The 23,263-nt window shown below is 41.5% G+C and overlaps 1 long non-coding RNA gene and 1 pseudogene across 1 annotated transcript in view; both read right to left on the bottom strand.

Moving 5' to 3' along the window:
- Window positions 1-23,263, bottom strand: part of LOC142453692 (uncharacterized) — a 157,169-nt gene that overhangs the window by 18,046 nt on the left and 115,860 nt on the right. The gene's annotated exons all lie outside the window — the stretch shown is intronic.
- LOC142453112 (eukaryotic peptide chain release factor subunit 1 pseudogene) lies at window positions 1,318-2,862 on the bottom strand (annotated as a pseudogene).

Raw genomic sequence — 23,263 nt, 5'->3', positions numbered from 1 at the left:
AAAATTCTTCACCAGCTCCATAACTCAAATGCATTAGTTCTCCGTTTTTCCTTAATCATTGTCCAGCTTTCACGTGCATATGAGGTCATTGAAAATACCATGGGCTGGCCTAGCCACACCTTAGTCCTCAAAGTAGCCTTTCTGCCTTCCAACACGCTAAAGAAATCTTGGGCAGTAGATTTACCCAATGCATTGTTTGCTCTCTTGACTGCTGTTTCCCTGAGCATTGACTGTGCATCCAAGCAAGGCAAAATCCTTGACAACTTCCGTATTTACTCATCTGATGCCACATTCTTCTTCGTATAATCCAGTTTATCTCACGATTTGCTCAGCATACAGATTGAGTAAGTATGGTGAGAGGATATAACGGTGACATGAGCACACCTTACTGAATTTAAACCATGTAGTATTCCTTTGTTCTGTTTGCACAACTGCCTCTTGATCCGAGTACAGGTTCTGCATGAGCACAATGAAGTATTCTGGAATTCCCATTCTTCTCAAGGCTATCTGTGGTTTGTATGATCCACACAGTCATTAAGACACAATGAGCCAACATCCATCTGATATCAGCAATGATATTCCTTTGGTCCATGTTTTCTTTGGAATCTAGCCTGAGCCTCAAGAAGCACCAACTGCAACTGCTGTTGGATAATAGTTAGCAAAATTTTATTTGCATGCGCTATTCCCCCCCCCCCCAACATATCTTTCTTCTTATGCAGTCTAAGCTGAGGATGCCATGTAAGTGAGTCACTGTGAAATGCAGCAATTTAATTTTTCTCCACTCAAAATAAGAAACAAACCAGTATGATATCATGTTTACTAACTTTGGAAGGTTTACAGCAGTTAAAGTAGTGTTAGGTCTCTCTCTCCAGGACTAGATTTCAGCCTTGGTCCTTGGCTCCGCGCGAGAAAGATTTCATGCCGAAGCCAGGCTCGTGATCTAAGTGAATTTAATGAGAGTTAAAAGAAGTTTCAGGTTTTACGCGGCACCCATAGGATTCCTTTGACCATGCGGCCTGGCAGAGACTGCCCCAGGTCACGCAACGATCTCTCTCCTCCCACGAAGACGAAGACGACCAGACCACCCAAGCAAGACCCCTCTCCCTCTCGGTCCCTGCTTTTTCAAGGGTTCCCAGGGGAGGCATGGTGAACGACCCGGGGTTGATCCCATTGACTGAATTACAGTCACCTGGCCCAGGGGGGCTGCTCCAGTTGTAATGCCCATCCGAGCCCACCGGCGGGAAAATTCAGCTTTGTCCTTTGCTGGCTCTCCTGGGCATGTGTAAATGGACTTCCCAATTACCTAGGCTAAGCTACCTAACAGTATTTTCCTGTTAATTGCTTCTCTTGAATGATCTTCACGTTGGCGAGGATTTCAGTAGATAATCCAATAGCTTGGTTGAATCCATTTTCACCACCATTGGAGATGTCAACTAATTTTGAAACTTTTGATTGCAACTTCTGATCAAATATATCCAATTGGCTTATTTCAGTTTTAAAGTCAGCTGATCCAGCTAAAACCTACCAGCCACATTCACTTTGTCCCCAAAATAAATAGCTGCACAGCAGACTTGGCTACTTTCCAAGCATAATTCTGTCGTTTTTACATTCTTAAATGGGCAAAACGCAAAGCAAATTGGCATCCAAGGGAAGATTCACAGTGAAATTGTGCAGGTCTTCTCTTGCAGTGTGCCAAAAAGGACACCACTCCATCTATTACAATGAAATCAAGCTTGCTATCATCTGAAAGTAGCACTGCGTGGAATTTGTCACACAAATACAATGACGTGTATTAATTGGTTGGAACGGCTCAAAGTCCATGTTGACTTACTTTTCTTCTCCTCCTTCTCTTGGAATTATTCCACAGTAAACAAGACCATGCGGAGGTACTTCGTTATGAAGTTTGACTCTTTGTTGTACAGATGTAATGGCTCCCAGGGTGGAAAGGCGGTTTAGTCATGATTTAATATTAGATGTGGTTCCAGTCATCTGCTAACATTTTTGCCACTCATGATATCTGGTTGTGGGAAACAGGGATTTCTCCCAAGTTGTCTCCCCCAAATATATGCCAAACTTAGCTGCTTGCGAATGACTATACACTTGGAGGTCATCAGAAGTAGGTCAGAGTTATTCTCCCTAAGGGTTATCAGCCATCTAGAGCAAGCAGACACCACTGTTTATCCCAAAACAAATAGGGCCCACTCCCTTCTGATAAGGATAGTAGTTGTCTGTTTCCTTGTAGGAGACACCAGAGGGGCTTTACCACCAGAGAGGTAAAGCCATCATGAATCTAGGGTTTGCCCATCTTGTCACATGTATACTCCTACTGCCTCCCATTTCTATGGCCACACCCCTAGCTCATCCCCTTCCTGTCACGCGTATGCATCCCCTCCCTACGATGTGTATGCCTATTGTACTGCCCCTTCCTGTGACATATGGATACCTGTAATCCTGTCCCCCTAAGGAGATATAACCCTTGGTTAGCAATGAAGTTGAGGCTCCCTCCTGTTCTCGGACCCAGGGGCTCTCTCTTGCTCTCACAGCCGGGCACCCCCCATGAGGACCACCAAGCGGGACTGAGGTGAGCATGCTACCATGAATTGTGACTGACTCCATTATTCCAATCTCTCCTCTGCCTCTCATGCTCTCTATGACTTTATTACAATCTTTACTTATTATCGCTGTACAATTGCGCCTACCGGACCTGTGATGATTTGTTAGGGATCCTCCTCTCCCCACATCTGATCTTTGGAAGGAATGATCAACGAATGTTATCATGCTTGTGCCATTGCCACAGGCTGCCTCCAAGCTCTTGAAGAGCTTCTTGATCTTCCAGATCTCCACGGTCCTGTCATCCGCCATCTTTTTGCCTCCTCCTCCCTGAGGGCCCACTCATGGGTGGCAGCTGCTGCTATTATCCAGGTTGTGGCTGGGGCAGCTGCTCTTAATAGGACACCCGCTCCCTCTCTCCAGGCTATTAATGACAATGCTATTAATGACAATGCTATTAATGACGTTCTGTAATTTGCACTTTTCATTTAGGGCATTTTTATTTGGGATGGGTTCACATATGGATCTCTTCCGGTCAGTTGATAATTACATGTCTTTCAAATTTCCTTCCAGTGCTTCATCAGCATGTTGAAACATTTAAACAAATTATTCATAAATTCTATCGTTTACTATGATCCACACAGTCTTTGCATAATCATATAATACAAGTAAACACTTTTATGACATTCTGTTTTGGGTCCCAAGACTATGGTCCTGTGCCCTCAAGCCCAGTGATTCATTTTCTCAAGGTATTTTTACTTTGTCTAAGAAATTTTTATTACTTTACCACCTCATGGAGATATTTTTCTAAGAATTATTTTTATAGAGTTTTAAGCAAATGGAACCGATTCATATGTCCAAAATTAATTGGTAAAATATAATCCTATATTGAAATATATTGTGCCCATTAAAAAGCTAAGATAGGTTTTAAATATTCAAATGGAAAGAAATTTATGTTAAAATACATATTTACATATGTACTTAAAATCTACAGGAAATGGCCAACTAATACTAACAATTAGCTCTTTGGGATAATGTTACATAGGCATGGTTTTCTTTAATATCAGTTTTATTAGCACTTCATCCACATGTCAAACAATTCAAAAATTCAGTCATACCAAGAAGAGTTGTACAATTGTCACCATATTCAATTCTAGAATATTTTATTTCTCATTGTTATTCATGTAATTTTTTTCTAATTGTGGCAAAAAATATATACACAACAGAACATTTTCCTATTCCACAACCTCTATTTGTACAATTCAGCGTCATTGATCATGCTCTTCATGTTGTACAACCATTATTGATATCCTTTTCCAAATTATTATACCACTATGGACAGAAACTCAGTACCCCCTACACAACAATTCTTTCCCCTTCACCTGTGGGAACCACTGGTCAAGTCTGGTTTCTTTCCTTTTCCTATTGTGTTTTTCTAGACATAGTATGAACACATCATACACTTCCATGGTTACATCCTTTATAAAATGGGTTGTATAATCATAATCACATAATCACAACTGGTTTTAGTGCTCCCGCCCCACTCCAGCATCCATTGTTCCCAAACACCTTCACCCTCCCTGCAAATCATTGCACCCCCACTCCCACATCCCCTATAAACCTGTGCAACAGGTATTATCTCTATGCATCTACTCCTCTGTGTTTCACAAACTGGGCAACCCAATAGAAACAATTAGGAACCCCAAAAAAGTGATAAAGGTTGACAATAATATAAAGGTAAGAATACAAATAATGAGTAAGAAAGACAAGACCACCATCAATATTTAAAAAGCCAGGCAAGAAATTTTTGTATGGAAAAAGCAAGAAATACTTGAGCCAAGAACAAATTTAAGTTGGGTTAAGAGAGAGGTCAGCTGACCCAAGTATCAAGTTCAATCTAGCATAATCAAGTTTACAATGTTCTCTGTCTGATAGTAAATCTGTTTGAGACTTTTCATACGCATGGTTGCATGAGGAATTTCTAAAAAATTCCTTTAGTATGAAATATTTCAATATTGAAATAGTTCTTGTTGTTAGTGCCTTTAGATCAGGTCTGACCCATAACAACAAGCCTATACACTGCACGGTCCTGCTCTCCGAGTCTCAAAATTGTTCCTATGCTTGAGCCCATTGTTGCAGCCACTTTATCAATCCATATCATTGAGGGCCTTCCTCTTTTTCTTTTTTTAAAGTGCTTGAAGCACCACTGAACTGATGTAAAAGCATTTCCTATTGGAAAAGATGTGGTGAAACACCTGCCTTTATCTTTAAAGTGTTTTAAACGAAGTCAAGTATCCTCACCTGGCAATGTTGTGGGTAGGAAAAATGTGGAGCTCAAGGAAGTAAAAATGGCTAAAGACATGACTGAAGGGAGGTTCACCCAGCTACGGGAATGTGTTATTCTGTGAACTTTAGACGAATAAATCCACAGACACACGTGTATAAATGAGAGTTGTAATTAAATGTTAAGGGCACATCAAGAAAATGTCCCTACCAGAGCTGCTCAATCTCATTAGCCCAACATTATCCCATATGCCCCTCCCGAATCCAAAACGTCCTCCACCATCTCAAAAAAGAGATGGAATGAGGCTGACTGCTGGGAAAAACCGTCAGTGAAAGGGAAATAATCTTAGATTTGATCGGGCGTCTCCATATAGCTGTCGAGAACCCAAAGCTGTCTCACGGTCAGACATTGTGGCTTCTGCTCCGAGATGTCTTGGTGTACGGGAGCCTTGGAAGCAGTAGCCGTTAACAGGCTAAGGCATCTTCACCCTGGACTCACTTTCAAAAAGCAAGATACCCGAGAACCTGAAAAGCTAAGCTGACAAAGACATGTATCCTTCCGCCCTTCAATAACACCACCTGTGCTTATTGGCCATTTGGGTTGATAAGCTAACAATGTCAATGAGCATAACCTGTTGTGACAAACAGGAAGATACATAAAGCCCCATTGTTTAATGTAATTATTACATACGGGAACCTACAGGATTCAAAGTTTCCCATAAACTACTGACTGTGGGAAATGAGAATGCTTGTTGACCAAAGAAAACACAGTTGCTGGAAGCACTCTAGAAATGACAAACGTAACTCTGGGTGAGGCAACACAGAAGGGCAGTCCATGAAATGCAGGATTTTCTGTTTTCCTTCACATCCAAGCAAGTGGATAAGCTAAGGGTTGAGCTGAGAAAAGTACAACTGTTTGAGGCCACATTTACCAGAGGCAGGCAAAACACCAGAAGAATTGCCTCTTCCTTTATATTCCTGAATTTCCTGGAGATACATTTGGAGCTGAGATATTTGAAACTGCTTGAATCACAATGGTAGGGAAATAAAGGCCATTTCTCATGGAAAGTTGTGATGAAACAGCTACTTTTCCCAATAAAGCGTTTCAACGCATGTCAAGTATCCTCCCCTGGCAATATTGTGGGTAGGGGAAAATGTGGAGGTCAAGGAAGTGATATAGCTAAAGACATGAGTGAAGGGAGGTTCGCAGAGCTACATGAGTGTGATAGTTTGGAACTATAGAGAAACAAATCCACAGAAACTCGTGTATGAAGAGAAGTTTAATTAAATGTTCAGTGCGCATCCAGAAAACATACCTCCCCAGAGCTGCCAAAGCTCACAGCTCCAACATTGTACTATGTGCACCAACAATCCCAAAATCTTCTACCATCTCACAGAAGAGATGAAATGAGACCCAAAGGAGGGCAAAAGCCAAGTCAGTGGAAACCATCTCAAGAATGGAGGGGTCTCCACATGGCTTCTGGCAAAAAGTGCTGGATCACGATAAGGTCCGGACTCTAACCGGAACATGCCAGGAGAACAGGACGTCTCCCACTCTGAACCCGACCAGTGACGGCTGTGGCGCTTCCGCCTCGGTCGTACTCTGCTCCCAATTAACGGCGCCACCCATAGACGTGTCCAGACAGAATTTTAGAAAAGAAAAAACATATTTAAAAAAAACCTCCTACCTCAAGGTCGGTCCGTGCATCCGTGGCAGGGCCCGTGCCCTCAATCCCCAATCCCGGACAAGTCCCCAAATACTAGATTCGGGGAAGGAAGGCGAGCTTACCTTGGGCGCACACAATAATCACAATTAGTTGAGATGCAAAAGCGGCAAAAGGAGTTTATTTGCTAGCTCATGCTAGGTCTTCCTCCACTGCCCAGCCGCTGCTGGGACCCAGCGTTCAAAGGGAATCGGCCAGCCCTTCCTCTTTTTCAAAGCATGCCCTCATTTTACAACGCATGATGTCCTTCTATAGGGAATGGTCTCTCCTGCAGGTATGTGAGATGAAGTCTTGTCAACCTCGTTTATAAGGAGCACCCTGGCTGTATGTCTCCCAAGACAGAATTGTTGTACCTATAAGTAGTTCTTGGCGTTTTCAGTATCTTTTGCTAGCACCGCAAACACATCAACTCTTCTTTGTTCTTCCTTAGTCAAGATCTGACTTTCGCATGCATACGAGACCATTGAAAATACCCTAGATTGACTCAGGCACACCTTAGTTCACAAAGTAACATTCTGGCTTTTCAATAAAAGATATCTTATGCAGCAGATTCACCCAATGCAGCATATCTTTGGATCTCCTGACTGCTGCTTCCATGAGCATTGATTGTGGATCCAAACAAGACAAAATCCTTGACTTCAACATTGTCTCCATTTATCATGATGTTACCTCTTTATTGGTCTAGTTGTAAGAATTTTCGTTTTCTTAACATTGAGTCATAATCCATACTGAAAGTTGCAATTCTTGATCTTCATCAGCAAATGCTTAAAATCCTCATTTTCAGAAAGCAATGTTGTGTCATCTGTGTACTGCAGATTATTAATAAAATCATCCAAACCTCATTCCACATTCTGCTTCATATAATCCAGTTTCTCTGATGATTTGCTCAGCATACTGATTGAATAAGTATAATGAGCGCTACAACCCTTTCCTAATTTTAAACCATGCAGTATTCCCTTGTTCTGTTTGCATAACTGCCTCTTGATCCATATACAAATTTCGCATGAGCATAATAAAATGTTCTGGAATTCCCATTCTTCTCAAGGCAATCCATAGTTTGTTATGATCCAGACAGTCAAATGCCTTGGCATGGTCAATAACACTTCTCTACTTTCAAGAAAAATCCATCTGACATCAGCAATATCTCTTGTTCCACGTACTCTACTGAATCCAGCCTGAACTTCTGGGAGCTCCTTGTCAATGTACTGCTGCAACTGTTATTGGATCATTTCAGCAAAATAATACTTTCATGCGATATCGTTCTATAATTTTAGCATTTTGTCGAGTCACTTTCTTTAGAATGGGCACAAATATGGATCTCTTTCAGTCAATTGGCCAAGTAGCTGTCTTCCAAACTTCCTGGCACAGATGAGAAAGTACTTCCAGAGCTTCGTCAGCTTGTTGAACTATTCCAACTGGAGAACTACATCAATTCCTGGAATCTTGTTTTTGGCTAATGTTTTCAGTACAGCTTAAACATCTTCCTTCTGCACCATGGTAGTTTATATACTACCTCCAGAAATGGCTGGATTTCAACAAGTTTGACTTTGTCATCTCAAGCTGCCCTTTGCAATTTTCTATTCAGCTCTATGTCTTTATCCTTTCTTCCATTCTCTTTAGTCCATGATTAAGAACAAGTATCAGAGTCTCTTCTGACACCCAATTTGATCTTTTCTTTCTTTCCTGCTTTTTAATGACTTTTGGTTTCTTCATGAATAATATTCTTGAGCTCATCAGATCCTCTGTCAGTGTTCAATATGCCAAATCTGATCTTGAGATGTTCTCAGAATTCAGGTGGCAAATACTCAAGGTCTTATTTAGTCTCTCATGGGTTAATTTTCATTTGATTCAGTTTTAACCTTAACTTAATATGAGTAATGGCAGCCCCTTACCTGGTTTTAGTTGTTGATATTGACCTTCTCCTTCCTCTCTTCCCACAGATATAGTCAACTTGATTTCTGTGTATTCCATATAAAGAAACCCACATGTATAGTTTGCCTTTTGTGTTGTTGAAAAAATGTATTTGCAATGAACAAGTCATTGGCCTTGCAAATTTCCATCATGGGATCCCTAGCTTCATTTCTATTACCATGACCATATTTTCCAACTCTTGTTCATTCCTCTTTCTTTCCAAGTGTTGCATTCAAATTGCTAATAATTACGAATGCATCTTAATTGCATGTTTGATCCATTGCAGACTGAAGACATTGGTAGATTTTATTCAATTTCTTCACTAGCTTTTGTTGCCAATGCATAATTTTTTAAATCATTTTATTCACAATCCAGACACACATCAATTGTGTAAAGCACATTTGTACATCCATTGCCCTCATCATTCTCAAAACATATGTTCTCCACTTAAGCTCCTGGTATCAGCTCCTCATTTTGCCCCTCACTCCTTGTTCCCCCCTCCCTAATGAACCCTTGAGAATTTATAAATTGTTATTTTGTCATATCTTGCCCTCTCCGAGGTCTCCCTTCACCTACTTTTCTGTTGTCTGTCCCCCAGGGAGGAGGTTATATGTAGATCATTGTAATCGGTTCCTCCTTTCCACCCCACCTTCCCTCCACCCTCCCGGTATCAACAGTCTCACCACTGGTCCTGAAGGGATAATCCACCCTGGATTCCCTATGTTTCCAGTTCCTATCTGTACCAGTGTACATCCTCTGTGCTAGCCAGATTTGTAAGGTAGAATTGGGATCATGGGAGTGGGGAGGGAGGGGTGGAAGAATATAGGAACTAGAGGAAAGTTGTGTCATTGCTGCTACACTGCGTCTTCACTGGCTCGTCTCCTCCCCATGACCCTTCCATAAGGGGATGTCCAATTGCCTACAGATGAGCTTTGGGTCTCCACTCCGCACTTCCCCTCATTCACAATGATCTGACATTTTGTTCTGATGATGCCTGATACCTCATCCCTTCGACACCTTAAGATCGCACAGACTGGTGTGCTTCTACCATGTGGGCTTTGTTGCTTCTGAGCCAGATGGCCGCTTGTTTACCTTCAAGCCTTTAAGACCCCAGATGCTATATCTTTTGATAGCCCGGCACCATCAGCTTTCTTTATCACATTTGCTTATCATAAATTTGAATAATACTTCTATTGATTGGATTTCCTTGAATGTGGATTTATATAATCCTATCACACATAGCATGTACTTTATAATTCAGAATTCAAAAGCCTTTTCTGACAACGAGTGTAATGTCATTCCTCTTGATTGTAGCATAGAAATCATAAGATCGTACAATTCAAAATGACCGCTCCCAGTCCATTTCACTTCACTAACACCTAGGATAGCCATCTGTATTGTTCCATTTCATTTTTTATCACTTCCAAATTTCCTAGATTCATACTTCTTATATTCCAAGTTCTGATTATTAGTCGATTTTTGCAGCTGTTTCTTCTTACCTTTATTTGTGCCCAATCAGTAAAGATTTGTGCCCAATCAGTAAAGATTTGTGCCCAATCAGTAAAGAAGGCTCTCCTCCCACAAGCTTTACTTCATTCACATCATCATGGTTGACACTATTTTAAGAAAGCAGTTCCTCATCAGTCACTTCAAGTGCTTTCCAACCCCAGGGGCCACCCTCTGGCACTATCTTTGACAATATTCTACTGTCATTCATTAGATCTTCAGAATCTGACCATTTTTTTATTCTACACATAAGGTATTCAGTGATTGCTTCTCCAATGAAGGCAGCCGATTCCATGATCACAGTCTGTTCTTAGTCTGGAAGCACCACTGAAACTTGTTCATTTTACGTGACCCCGCTGGCAATTTGAAGAACCAGCGAAATAACTTCCAGCATCACAGCCACACACACACACTGACAGACAAGCAATGGACTAAAATTCTTACAGGACCAAAATCAGAGACAAGGGTTGGCTAATTTGTGACCCCCCTGATTGTGGAATACATTACTTTTCTCTCTGACTTCTGATACCAGTGATGCATACATATGTCAAGTGACAGTGACTGGCATGTTTACAAAAAGAAGGAAAGATGGGGGAGAGCACTGAAATCCACAAACTTCAGTTAAAGTAGAGTGGATTTGAAGGAAGCATACGGAAAGGCTTCCCAGAGAAATGTAAGAGGAAAAAACAAAACTTACTCAAATAGGAAATTAGGAAGGGGGAAGGAGGACGGCACCTTTAATATCTGACCTGAGACAAACTTAGGGGAAGTATGTGAAAGTTCTCTTGCATAGAATTCTATTGTTGCTGTTAACAGATGCCATTAAATTGATTCCGATGCATAACAACCTTATGTACAACAAAACAACACAACAAAACCACACACAGCTCAAGCTTGCTCCGCTCTTATTATCACTGCTATGATTGAGACAATTATTGCAGTCACTGTGTCAGTCCATCTCCTTGTGTGTCTTCCCCTTTATTGCTGAAACTTTACTAAACATGACGATCTTCTCGTGACCAGTCCCTCCTGATAATACATTCAAAGTAACAGGTTTAAGGTTCCTAGCTCAGAGTTGTTCATTTTTCTGGCAGTACATATCAATATTCCTTGCCGAAACCATAGTTTAAAGGAAACAGCTCTTTAGTCCTCATTTGTTGTCCAGCTTTCACATACATATGAGACAACTGAAATAACCACAGCTTGGGTGAAGTGTGTCATAGTTCTCAAAATGACATCTGTATTTTTTTTAACACTAAGAGATTTTTTTGCAGCAGATTAGCACAACGCAATACTTAGTTTGATTTCTTGACTGCTGTTTCCATGGGGGGTTGATTGTGTTTCCAAGTAAAACAAAATCCTTGACAACTTCAATCTTTTCTGTATTATGATATTGTTTATTGGTCCAGTTCTAAGGAATTTTGTTTTCTTTATGTTGAGTTGTATTCCATGATGAAGGCTATATCTGTAAATTTTTCAAGTCTACATGTGTTATCCGCATATGGTAGTATAGTAATGAACATTGCAATCCTAATGTCATGTTCTTCATATAATCCAGTTCCTTCATATAGATCAAGTAAGTACGATGAAAAGATGCAACCCTAACACACACCTTTCCTGATTTTAAACCTGGTCATATGCCCTTGCTCTGCTGGAACAATTATCTCTTGATCTGTGTACAGGTTCTGAATCAATACAGTTGTTTTCTAGAAGTCCTATTATTCAAAATGTTATCCATATTTTTGTTTTGTTTTTTATGATCCACACAGTTGAATGCCTTTGTCAAGTCAACAAAACCAAGTAAACATCTATATGGTATTCGCTGCTTTAAGCCAACATTCATCTCATATCAGCAATGATAGACCTCATTCCAAGTCCTCTTCTAAATCCAGCTTGAAGTTTTGCCAGTTCTCCAGTGAGAATCATTTTAAACTCCTTTCAGCAAAATTTTACTTGCATGTGATATTTATTCAATAATTTCCACATTCTGTTGGGTCTTTGGAGTGGGCATGAATATGGGTCTCTTCCTGTTGGTTGACCAGATAGCTGTCGTCTAAATTTCTTGGCATACATGAGTGATCACGCCAATCCTATATCTGTTTGTTGAAGCATTTCAATCGATATTCTATCAATTCCTGGAACATTGTCTTTTGTAGTTGTTTTTTCATAAATCGCTTTCTTGGGGCTCATACAACTCTTATCACAATCCATACAGATATCAATTGTGTAAAGCACATTTGTGCATCCATTGCCCTCATCATTCTCAAAGCATTTGCTCCCCACTTAAGCCCCTGGCATCAGCTTCTCATTCCCCCCCACCTCTCCCCGCTCCTTCATTAACCCTTGATAATTTATAAATTATTTTCTCATTTCTTACACTGTCCAATGTCTCCTTTCATCCACTTTTCTGTTGTCCATATCCCAGGGAGGAGGTTATATGTAGATCCCTGTAATTGGTTCCCCCTTTCCAACCCCCCTTCCCTCCACCCTCCCAGTATCGCCACTCTCACCACTGGTCCTGAAGGGATAATCTGTTTTGGATTCCTTGTGTTTCCAGTTCCCATCTGTACCAGTGTGCATCCTCTGGTCTAACCATTTTATTAGGTAGAATTGGAATCATGATGGTAGAGTGGGGGGTTGGGGGAGAGGAGGAAGCATTTAGGAACTAGAGGAAAGTTGTATGTTTCATCGTTGCTACACTGCACCCTGACTGGCTCATCTCCTTCCTGCGACCCTTCTGTAGGGGGATGGATGTTATAGGTGGGCTTTGGGTCCCCAGCCTCACTCCCTCTCATTCACAATGATATGATTTTTTTGTTCTTTGATGCCTGATACCTGATCCCATCAACACCTCACAATCACACGGGTTGGTGTTGATGGGATCGTGTGGGCTTTGTTGCTGCTAAGCTAGATGGCTGCTTGCTTACCTTCAAGCCTTTAAGACCCCAGACACTATATCTTTTGATAGCTGGGCACCATCAGTTTTCTTCACCACGTTAGCTTATGCACCAACTTTGTCTTCAGCAATTGTGTTGGGAAGGTGAATATCATGGAATGCCAGTTTAATAGAACAAAGTATTCTTGCATGGAGGGAGTACTTGAGTGGAGGCCCAAAGTCCATCTGCTACCTTAATACTAAACCTATAAATATATGCACATAGATCTATTTCCCCATCCTCATATATAAATATATTTACCTTTATGCATGCCTGCTTTTAGACCTTTTTAAATGCCCTTTGCCTCCTAACTCTTTCCTCTATTTCCTTTTACTCTCCTCTCATCCCACTATCATTTTCCTCTTTCCTCTATTTTTTTTACTTTCCACTTGTCCCACCTTCATTTGGGTTTCAGTAGTTCCTCTCAGTTACATTACTCTTGATCATGCCCTATCAGGTCTCCTACACCGTCCTCACCACTGATTTGGATCACTTGTTGTTCCCTTGTCCCTGGGTTTGTTAACACCACTTCCCTTTCCCCCACCTCTCCCTCTCCATGTCCCCCCGAAACTGTTGGTCCTGTTGTTTTCTCCTCCAGATTGTTCATCCAGCCTCTTATTTAGCCAGACCTGTGGAGATAATAACCTTGTTTTCACCCATGCATGCATTCAGTGCAATTTTGCTTTCTTCCTTCAACTTAATCTGTTCTTGATCATATGCTGTCTCCTGAAATGTTTGGTTGTCAATAAATTCTTTTCTTTTTTTCCAATACAGTAACTCTGTGTATTCCTTCCATTTTCTTTTATTTTTATTATTTTAAAATTAGTTTTATTGGGGACTCTTACAGCTCTTATTGGATTCCACTCATCAATTGTATCAAATATATATATATATATATATATATATATATATAGCCATCAATATTTCCAAAATATCTTCTACTTGAGCCCTTGGTATAAGCTCCTCTTTCTTACCCTCCCTCCCCCATCCTCCCATCCTTATGAATCCGTGATCAATTATATATTGTTATTATTATTTCATCCATTTTCTTTTCATGTGTGAGTCCATCTTTTTCCCATTGAAACTTTCAGTATTGCAACTTTTTTCTTCAGTTCTTTAAGCTTGAGAAGTTCTTTGCATGCTCTTCTGGATTTGGTTTTGAGTTCATTCCAAGTTTTTCCATATTTCATCATAGTACTTTTTGAACTATGCTTTGAAACTTTGTTTTGCTCTTTTACTTAATTGTTTTACTTAGCTACTCAACATTCAAGAGTTGGTTTTAGAATATCTTCTGACATTTTGGTCTGTTTTTTTTAATGTCTCTTTTATTTCTCCATGTATGATGTCCTTGATGTCATCCTATAATTTATGTGGTCTTCTGTCACTGATGTTCAGTAAATGAAATCTATTCTTGAGATAGTCTTCTCTTTTTTAATCGTCCTTAAATCCACATGAGAAATAATCAAGGATCGTGCTTTGGCTGTCATGTCCTTGTTTTAAATTTACTCATCTTCAACTTAAACTTATATAGGATAGTCTGTTCTGCAATTGGCCCCTGACTTTGTTCTCACTGATGATATTGAGCTCCTCCATTGTAAGTCTCCACAGCTGCTGTCAATTTGATTCATTTGTGTTGCATCATTGTGAGGTCCACATATATAGTTGCAGTTTAGGTTGTTGAAAAAAGTATGGCCATCTGTAGGCAATTGGACATCCCTTCACAGAGGGGTCACAGGGAAGAGATGAGCCAGTCAGGATTCAGTTTAGTACCGATAAAACACACAACTTTCCTCTAGTTCTTTGATGCTTCCTTCACCCTACTATCATGACCTCAATTCTACCTTACAAATTAGATTAGACCAGAGCATCCACACTGCTACAGGCAAGAGCCCAAAATACAGAGAAGACAGGATAGATAAACCTCTCAGGGACAACAATGAGAGTAGAGATACCAGTAGGATTAGGTGTGGTTGGGGAAGAAAGGAGGAATTAATCACCAGGATCAATCTAGAACCCCCTCCCAGGGGGACAAATAACAGAAAAGTGGGTGATGAGTGGCAGAGGATGATGTAAGATATGGCAGTAATAATCTATAACTTATCAAGGGTTCATGAGGGAGGGCAGGTGGGGGAGGGAGAGGGAAGAAATGGGTAGCTGATATCAGGGACTCAAGTGATTGAATCCTTCCATCATTAAATCATATCAAGGGGAATTGTACAATCAGCACCACAACTATCTTAATGTACCACCACCACCATGGTTAAAGCCTGTGAAATGAGTTGTGCAATCACGATCAGTTCTAGTGCTTCCTCCTGCCTCCCACCTTCATTATTTACCCCCCCAAATCCCCTTCTCCCTATTGTCCATCCCCACCCCTGCTTTTGCTATAACACCTCAGATCAGTTATCATCATTATACCGCCACTCCTCCTGTGCTTCACATCTGGGGAACCCAACAGAAGACAATGAGAACCAAATCATACTAAGGTGGTAAAGATAAAAGCCTAATAGTATAAATACAAAAATACAAATAATGCATAAGAGACAGAAGACCCCATCAACATTCAAGAAGCCAGGGGAGAAATTTATGTCATTGAGCATCAAAGAGATGCTTGCACCCAGAACAAATTCAGGTCCTGTCTATGGTGAGGTTAATTGGCCAAGTATCGAGTTTGATCCAGCATAATCAAGATTATAATGGTCTATGCCTGACAGTAGAGCCATTAGGATTCGACTGATGGGTTACAGCAGATCAGGCAGCACCTCTGCCGACTAGATACTCTACAGGTGAGTTTGGGGTGCCTACTGTTCTCCATAGTCTTCTAAAAATTGGGTGTTCATTACTTGACTGATACTTTTCTCTCTTCACCACATGTGAATTTGTAATTGACATCTTTGGATCACACAAGTTGGGGTGCTTCTTCTGTGTGGACTTGGTTGACTCCTCTCTTAGATACCTGTTTGTTTGAATACAAGTCTTTAAGACCCCAGGCACTATTCCAATTGATAGCCGGACACCATCTACTTCCTTCGCCACAATTTGCTGTAGCACCCTTATCCTCAGTGATCATTTCATGAAAGGTGAGTATCAAGCTGGCCCACGATGTAAGAACTAATTGTTCTTAAGTTGGAGCTAGAATTCAGTATGTGCTCAGAACTTATTCCTGGGTCTATGCTTCCTCCCCCACTCCACCCCTGCCACACCCCTCAAATTTGCTGGAACTTGGGAATTAATATATATGTCATATCATTCCATAGTTCAATCATGTCAAACCGAGTTGTATAATTGCTTCCATAATCAGCCTCCAAACATACTTTTCCTTCCTGGACTTCTTAACATTATCTCTTTCTTATCTCCCCCACTCCTTTTTATTGCTCCTCCCCGCCCCCCCCAAAAAAAAAAAACTCTTGTTATGTTTTCTTTCCCTATAGGCTCAACATCCCTAGGTTTCATTTACCAAAAAACAGAGCAACAAAACACAGCTTCGAGAGGGTGACCCCAATGGCAGTACACATCTGAGATATGCCCTAATATACAAATGCATAAGCAAAATAAAACAGAATGGCCATCTCAGAATTGTTGTAATAATACGTCTCTTAATACAGCCTATAGAGCCTTGGTGTAGAAAGATCTTGTTTGTCTGCCAACCAATAGTACACCACCCAGTCACCATGTGTTTTCTGGCTTAACTCCTCAGGTTACAAATGTGTCCAAGGTAACGGTCCAGTTCACCCAGTGGGGTTCCCGTATGGGAGTCTCTCTGATGCAGCTTCTGAAGCATACTATGCACCCCAAGGATGCAGAGTTCAGGGTTCCAGTGCTATACAACACCTGGTCTGGGGTCCCAGGATACCCCAGATGACCTATGTCAATTCTGCCCACCGGCTGCAGGCCACTTAAGACCCTCCCCACCTAAGGTTTCCAAGAGCATCCTGTCTTTCCTCCCCTCACCCAGAGTTTAGCCCTCCTCCCCTACCCTCTGCAGACATGCATCTATGTTCCCCCAAAACTTAACCAATCCAACTCCCCACTTCGGCACTGCCCCTCACATCAGTAAGCCTCATCCCTCTTACAAGATCGCTTCCCTCTATGGGAGACTTCACTTCAGATCTACATGGCTACCACTCAGCAAACAGCATCCCCTTCCTCATCCCCCCTGCCCGGCTCCATTTGATCCCAGCTGTTGGAAGGTACCCTCTGGTCAAGTAAACCAGAATCTACTTACCTGGAGCAAATGGTATATGTGGTACATTGGCACTGGTCAGACTCTTTACCAGGCTGCCTGGTCTGGCCAGAAGACTGCAAGCTTGAGCTTGTACCTGTTCTGCTGCTTGTTCCCACCCCAGTGGCCTCAGACAATATTTGACCTTCTGTGCTTGACTAACTTCATGCAGCCAGCATCATGTCTTCCAGAGCCCTCCACAAGTTGAGGTGTTTCATCGGCTCATCATTTTTTAGGGATGCTGTGTGCATTTTTTAGGCATTCCATTGTGTATATGTACCGAGTTGTTTCTGTCCACTTTTCTATTGATGGGAATTTAGGCGGTTTCCAGCTTCTTGCTATTGCGAACAGTGCTCTGGTGACCATGGGGGAGTGAACGAACGTCTGCTTGTAATCTGTTTCTTTTGGGTATACCCCAGTAATGGTATTGCTGGGTCATATGGTAGTTCAATTGCCATCTCGTTTAGGTATCGTCATATCGCCTTCCAGGGGTGTACATATTTATAAGTCCATTAACAGTGGATATGAGTTCCTATCTCCCCACACCCTTTCCAGCATTTGCCTTCCTGTTTTTCAAAGCTGTGCTATAGTAATGGGCATTAGATGGTATCTCATGGTTGTTTTGATTTGCATTTCCTGGATAGCTAGTGACTGGGAGCATTTCCTCATGTGTTTATTAGCCATTTGAGTGTCATCCTTTGAGAATCATCTGTTCACGTCTTTTGCCCACCTTCTCAGAGGGTTGTTCACTTTTTTCTTAATGTATATTTGTAACATACTGTAGATTTTAATAATTAGCCCTTCGTCTGTTTTGCCATTACTAAATATCTTTTCCTATTCTGTGGGCTCTCTTTTTTAGTCTTTAAATGAAGTCTTTTGTTGTATAGTAGGTTTTGAGGTCAGGTACAGCCAGACCACCTACTTTGTTCTTCTTTTTGAGTTCTTTGCCCCTCCTGGTTTTTTTCCTTCTCAATATGAAGTTGATAATCATTTTTCCCATTTCTTTGAAGAATGATGATGGAATTTGTATCAGGATTCTATTGACTCTGTATAGTTCTTTAGGCAGTATTGGCATTTTCACAATATTGAGTCTCTCAATCCACAAACATGGAATATCCCTCCATCTGTGTAGATCTCTTCTGGTTTCTTCTACCAATACTCTGTAGTTTTCTTTGTACATGTTTTTCCTATTTTGATTACATTTATTGCTAGGTATTTCAACTTCTGCATGGCTATTGTGAATGGTATTCTTTCCTTGATATCTTTTACAGTACGCCCATCACTGGTATATAGGAACTCAATTGATTTCTGCTTAGTAATTTTGTATCCTGCTACACTACTGTGTTAGACAGGGTTCTCTAGAGAAACAAAACCAGGGCACTAATAATTTTGTACATATTTATATAGATAGATAACAAAAAACCATTAATTAATCTATAAAGCAGTACAAATGGCTGAGTGCAACTCACTTCCATGAGACAGATAGTACTCCAGCAGTCCTTCAAGTCTTGATGGCCACGGGAGCAGTCCTCTGAGGAGAAATTCAGGCTATCTGGCCACAGGCAGCAAACAGCAAGAAGATCACCAACAGTCAGCCAGATGACAGGGCCCAACAGTCCTTAGCTCAAGAGAAGTACTTTCCAATAGCGTAGTGAAGCAGGTCTTGAAGGAACCTCAAGTTACAGAGATACAGTCCACAGGTAGGCGTCTCACAGGTAGTGTAGCTTGGAGGCACAGAACAAGTAAGGCAGCTGCACACTTATCTGATGATCAAAAAACAATAAAGAGGCAAGGCTCGCAGAGTCATTTATCTCTCCGCCCTTCAGCTAATCTCATATGTGTTTATTGGCCATGTTGGCACAACCAAACCTACCTGTCACAACTACCAAACTCCTCTATTGTTTCCAGTAATCTTATTGTGGACACTTTGGAATTCTCAAAATATAAAATCATATCATCTGCAAACAGCGAAAGTTTCACTTTTTCTTAACCCAGTTGTACTCCCTTGATCTCTGGTCATTGTCTGATGGTCCTGGCTAGGACTTCCACCACAATGTTGGATAAATGTGGAGATAAGTGACATCTTTGTCGGAGTTCCTTATTCAGTGGAAATGTTTGCAGCTTTTCTCCATTGAGTGCAATATATAGCTTTTATTGACTTGGCAATTTTTCCTTCCATCCTATTTTCTTGGGAGTTTTTATTAGGAATGGATGTTGGATATTATCAAATGCTTTTTTCTGCATCAAGTGATATGATTATATGTTCTTTTCCTTTTTCTTGTTAATATGATGGGTTATGTTAATTGTTTTTAAATGGTTGAACCATCCCTGCATCCCTAGTAGAAATCCCACTTGGTCATGATGAATTTTTTTTATATGTTGCTGGATTCTATTGGCCAAGATTTTGTTGAGGAATTTTGCTTTTATGTTCATGAGAGATATAGATCTGTAGCTCTCTGTTCTTGTGGCATCTTTGCCTGGTTTGGGTATCAGGGTTACACTGGCTTCATAGAATGAGTTCTGGAGTTTTACTAGTAGTGCTAGTAATAACACAGTACTACCAAATAAGGAAACAGAGAATATGTAAAAGCAAAACTAGCAGTACCAAAGATGCTATCCAGTTCTTTATGGGCAGAAAACCAACCACTACATCACACGAACGTGAGATCACCAAAAGGTATAACAATATCCAGAGACCAACACAGAATACAGCACCCAAAACATCACAAATGAACAGAGAAAAGAAGAAAGGAATAAACTCCTCACACATACACCGCCCTGTATCTGGGGAATAAAGGAACCTATCAAACATGAATAGCAAGAACTGACAGCGTCTAATCTCAAATAACTGTAATTACACTGAATGTCAAAGGACTAAACAGGTCTATAAAATAAAAAAGATTAGCAGACTGGATTCGACAACAAAATCCAGCCATCTGCTGACTTCAAGAGATACATCTCAAGCTCACAGACAAACCAGACCGACAGTCACAGATCGGCAAAAAAAAATTTTTTTTTCAGCCAGTCTGTGGTTTATTACCCAGGCCTGCTTCCTCTGGCCTGGCACTGTCCAGGCCCACAAAGCTCAGGGCATGTAAGGCACACCTGCCAGAATGCAGCCCATTGGTTGTTGGGCACTGCCCCTACCCGAATTCAAGTGTCCCTGCCCAGGGTCACTCTGACCACTCAGCCCGCCTCCAGTCGTTCGCCAAATTGTGGGTGAACGCAGGAGGGTTGGGGTTGGAAAAGTTGTAGCCCAGAACCTGCCTCCAAATCACGCCTTGGCCTGAGGGTGCTTGAAGAGTCCAGGAGTGAGACAGACAGTGGTGCTGAGTGGGTCTCCCACAGGCTCTATGCTGGGCGGTAAGAGAGGCTGCCCATGCTCAGCCTCCGCATCAGCTCCTGCCACAGCAGTCGGCAAAAATTTTACCAAGCTAATGGCAACCAAAAAAAAAATGAGGGGTGGCAATATAAATATCTGAAAAAATAGGTACATAGCATAATGAGAGACAAGAATGGGCATTATTACATAAAGCTCAAGGGGTCAATTAGCTTTCTCAGAAGCTAATAATAATAAGTCTAACAACTACCTAGAGCTAGCTACACTGTGGGTTTGAGCAGCATCTCTGTCTTACTTGGGCTGGCTCTCTCCCTGGAAAGCTGGGGTTCTCTTTGCAGAAGGCTTTGTTTTGTGCTTTATTCTTGGGGGATACACAGGGCTCAGCAATGTGATTATCCCACTTGGGATTCAGATCTGCTGATCACAGAAGTCTTCAGCGTCTAAAGCCTCCAGAGGTCCACGCAGAAGTCCTTCTGTTACCCTAGAGGGGCAGACTATTGTGGGCCCCCTCCCAGAACTGGGGAGAGAGGAGTGCGCAGGTGGCACAGGGGAACAGGGGCACGGGTGGGTGTCGCACGGGTTCCCAGAAGATGGAGGTGTGCCAATTGTCGGGATGCATGACGCAAGGGACTGAGACACATGTGTGATGCGGGGGATGGGGGGGCAATGAGAGGGATCTCAGGGAAACACAGGGTGCAGGGGCATGGCTGGGTAGAGCCAGGGAAAACCAGCCGTGTGTTCCCAGTGGTGAGAAACAATAGGGACCACAGTGCACTGCTCTTAAGTGCGGTGTAACCAGGGGGATGAACCTATTTGTGGCAAATACAGCTGCACCGTTTGTGGGGAAACTACCAGTAGGCCCTCGGGGCACTGTGATACCAAAACTCTGTCCGAATTTACCAAATGCCCCCGACCTGCATATCCTGCGACCACTCAGAGGGAACTGCAGGTGGGTGTTCTACCTCAGCGCCTTCTTCTCCGAAAGTCCGGGTGATATCTCTTTCAGTGTCTCCTTTGAGCTGTTTTCTGTAGTGCATGCTGCCCACCACCCTCCTGCCCCTGCCCTGGTGCTGCTCCTGGGCTGCCATGAGCTCTCTCTGCTCCTAGCCAATTTCCATTATTAACTGAATTTTGCTGCTGCTTTTTGTTTCCTTCCTCATTCTAAGTTGTGCCCCATCAGCACATAAAGGCCCTGAAGGCTTTTCTTCCCTAGGCTTTACTCCATCCATGTCATTATAAAAAACTGCTTTGAGAAGGTAAAACTTCCTTCTTGGGAGTTATTCAATTAGGCATGGTGATAAACCAAAATAAAGAACAAACTCTTTGCGAGTAAGTCAATTCTAACTCATTTCCACTGTATAGGACAAAATAGAACTTCCCCAAGGTTTTTCCAAGGATGCAACTTTAAGAAAGCAGACAGAGTGACTGACTGGTGGGTTCAAACTCCCAGCCATTGGTCTAGGCAGTCAAGCAGTTAACTATTGCACCACCATTACTAGATTCTATTATCTAGAGTCATTGCTGTGTTTCAGTGTTAACAGGGATATCAATGGTGTGCTGGTACATGTTTAGTAACCAAGTTGGTGAATGATGAGACAGGAACATATTTGAAGGTGTGAGGAGACTCAAGAGTAAGCATGACATATTTGTCATGCAGAACAGGCAAGTAGGCTAACGAGGGCCATGTAAAAGCATTCTTACATTGTTCATTCCTCTTTGGAAGTACGCAGTTGGGAATTTAAAGCCAGGCTAGTCAGCAGTGAGCGTGCCCATTTCTCCAGTAACTTTCAACAGTTGAGGTTCAGGAGTTGAGGAAATAGATGTCTCATTTACCCAGAACTGGCGTTTTTCTAACCAAGAGTGTGAGGAGAAAGGGGCATTTGGGGGGTTAGCAGTGTAGCATCCGTAGATGTGATGATAACGGAGGGATCAAAGGAACTTTGGGTTCAGAGGTTTTCATCAGTCGGAAGATGGTTGGAGTTAGAATTACTCGTGGGAATAAATGAAAAGAAAAGGAGGTGATGGCCTTGAGAGCTAGTACATGCTTCTATTGTCTAGTGCTTCTTCATACGCATATGAGTGAGTGGCTTTAGAGAGCAATGTCTTATCATTCGAGATCCCCTTTGACCAATTTTCAAGTTGTGTGATTTTTTTTTTGTAAAGGGAGACTATACATGGATTAAGTCTCCTGTGAATCCTCCCTCCCTTAGACCAGGAACTGAGTAGCCTTATCACACACAGTGCATTGGAAAGCGGATGATTGCAGATAAAGTTAGGTTCAAATTTAGCACCTGATCATTTTATCTCCTTTGGGACCCATTTTAATTTTGTTCTAGTTTTTAATATGTTCAACCTCTCAACTGTTTTTTTTCCTGCTTTGTTATTGTTAGTGGTTTTCTTTTTTTTACGTTTTAATGTATATGTCATACAACAGATAAATCTTTAGAGATAGTAACTGGTTCAATGGTTTCTTAGGTATATGGCAGGGGAGGTTAGGGTAAAACGGGGGACTAATAACAATGAGTACCAAGAAAAGAAAGAAAGAAAATGTTCTCCAGGTGATTTGTAGTCATGATTGCACAGCTTTTGATATTATATGATTGAATATTAAATTTTATAATATATTGATTATATTACAATAAAATGTTTTTTTAAGAAGACATTTATTTTCTTGCAGTTCTAGAGGATAAAAGTTCAAATAAGTGTCTTGGCCTTACTGACTTCTTCCTTGTCAGTAGTCCTGGGTGCTCCTTGGTTTCTTGACTAGTAGACAGCCCGTGTATATTATCTC

This window comes from Tenrec ecaudatus, chromosome 7 (genome assembly GCF_050624435.1).
Source record: "Tenrec ecaudatus isolate mTenEca1 chromosome 7, mTenEca1.hap1, whole genome shotgun sequence".
In the NCBI taxonomy this organism is placed as follows: Eukaryota; Metazoa; Chordata; class Mammalia; order Afrosoricida; family Tenrecidae; genus Tenrec; species Tenrec ecaudatus.
Note: the sequence above shows the minus strand (reverse complement) of the source record. Positions and strands in the feature narration are given on the sequence as shown.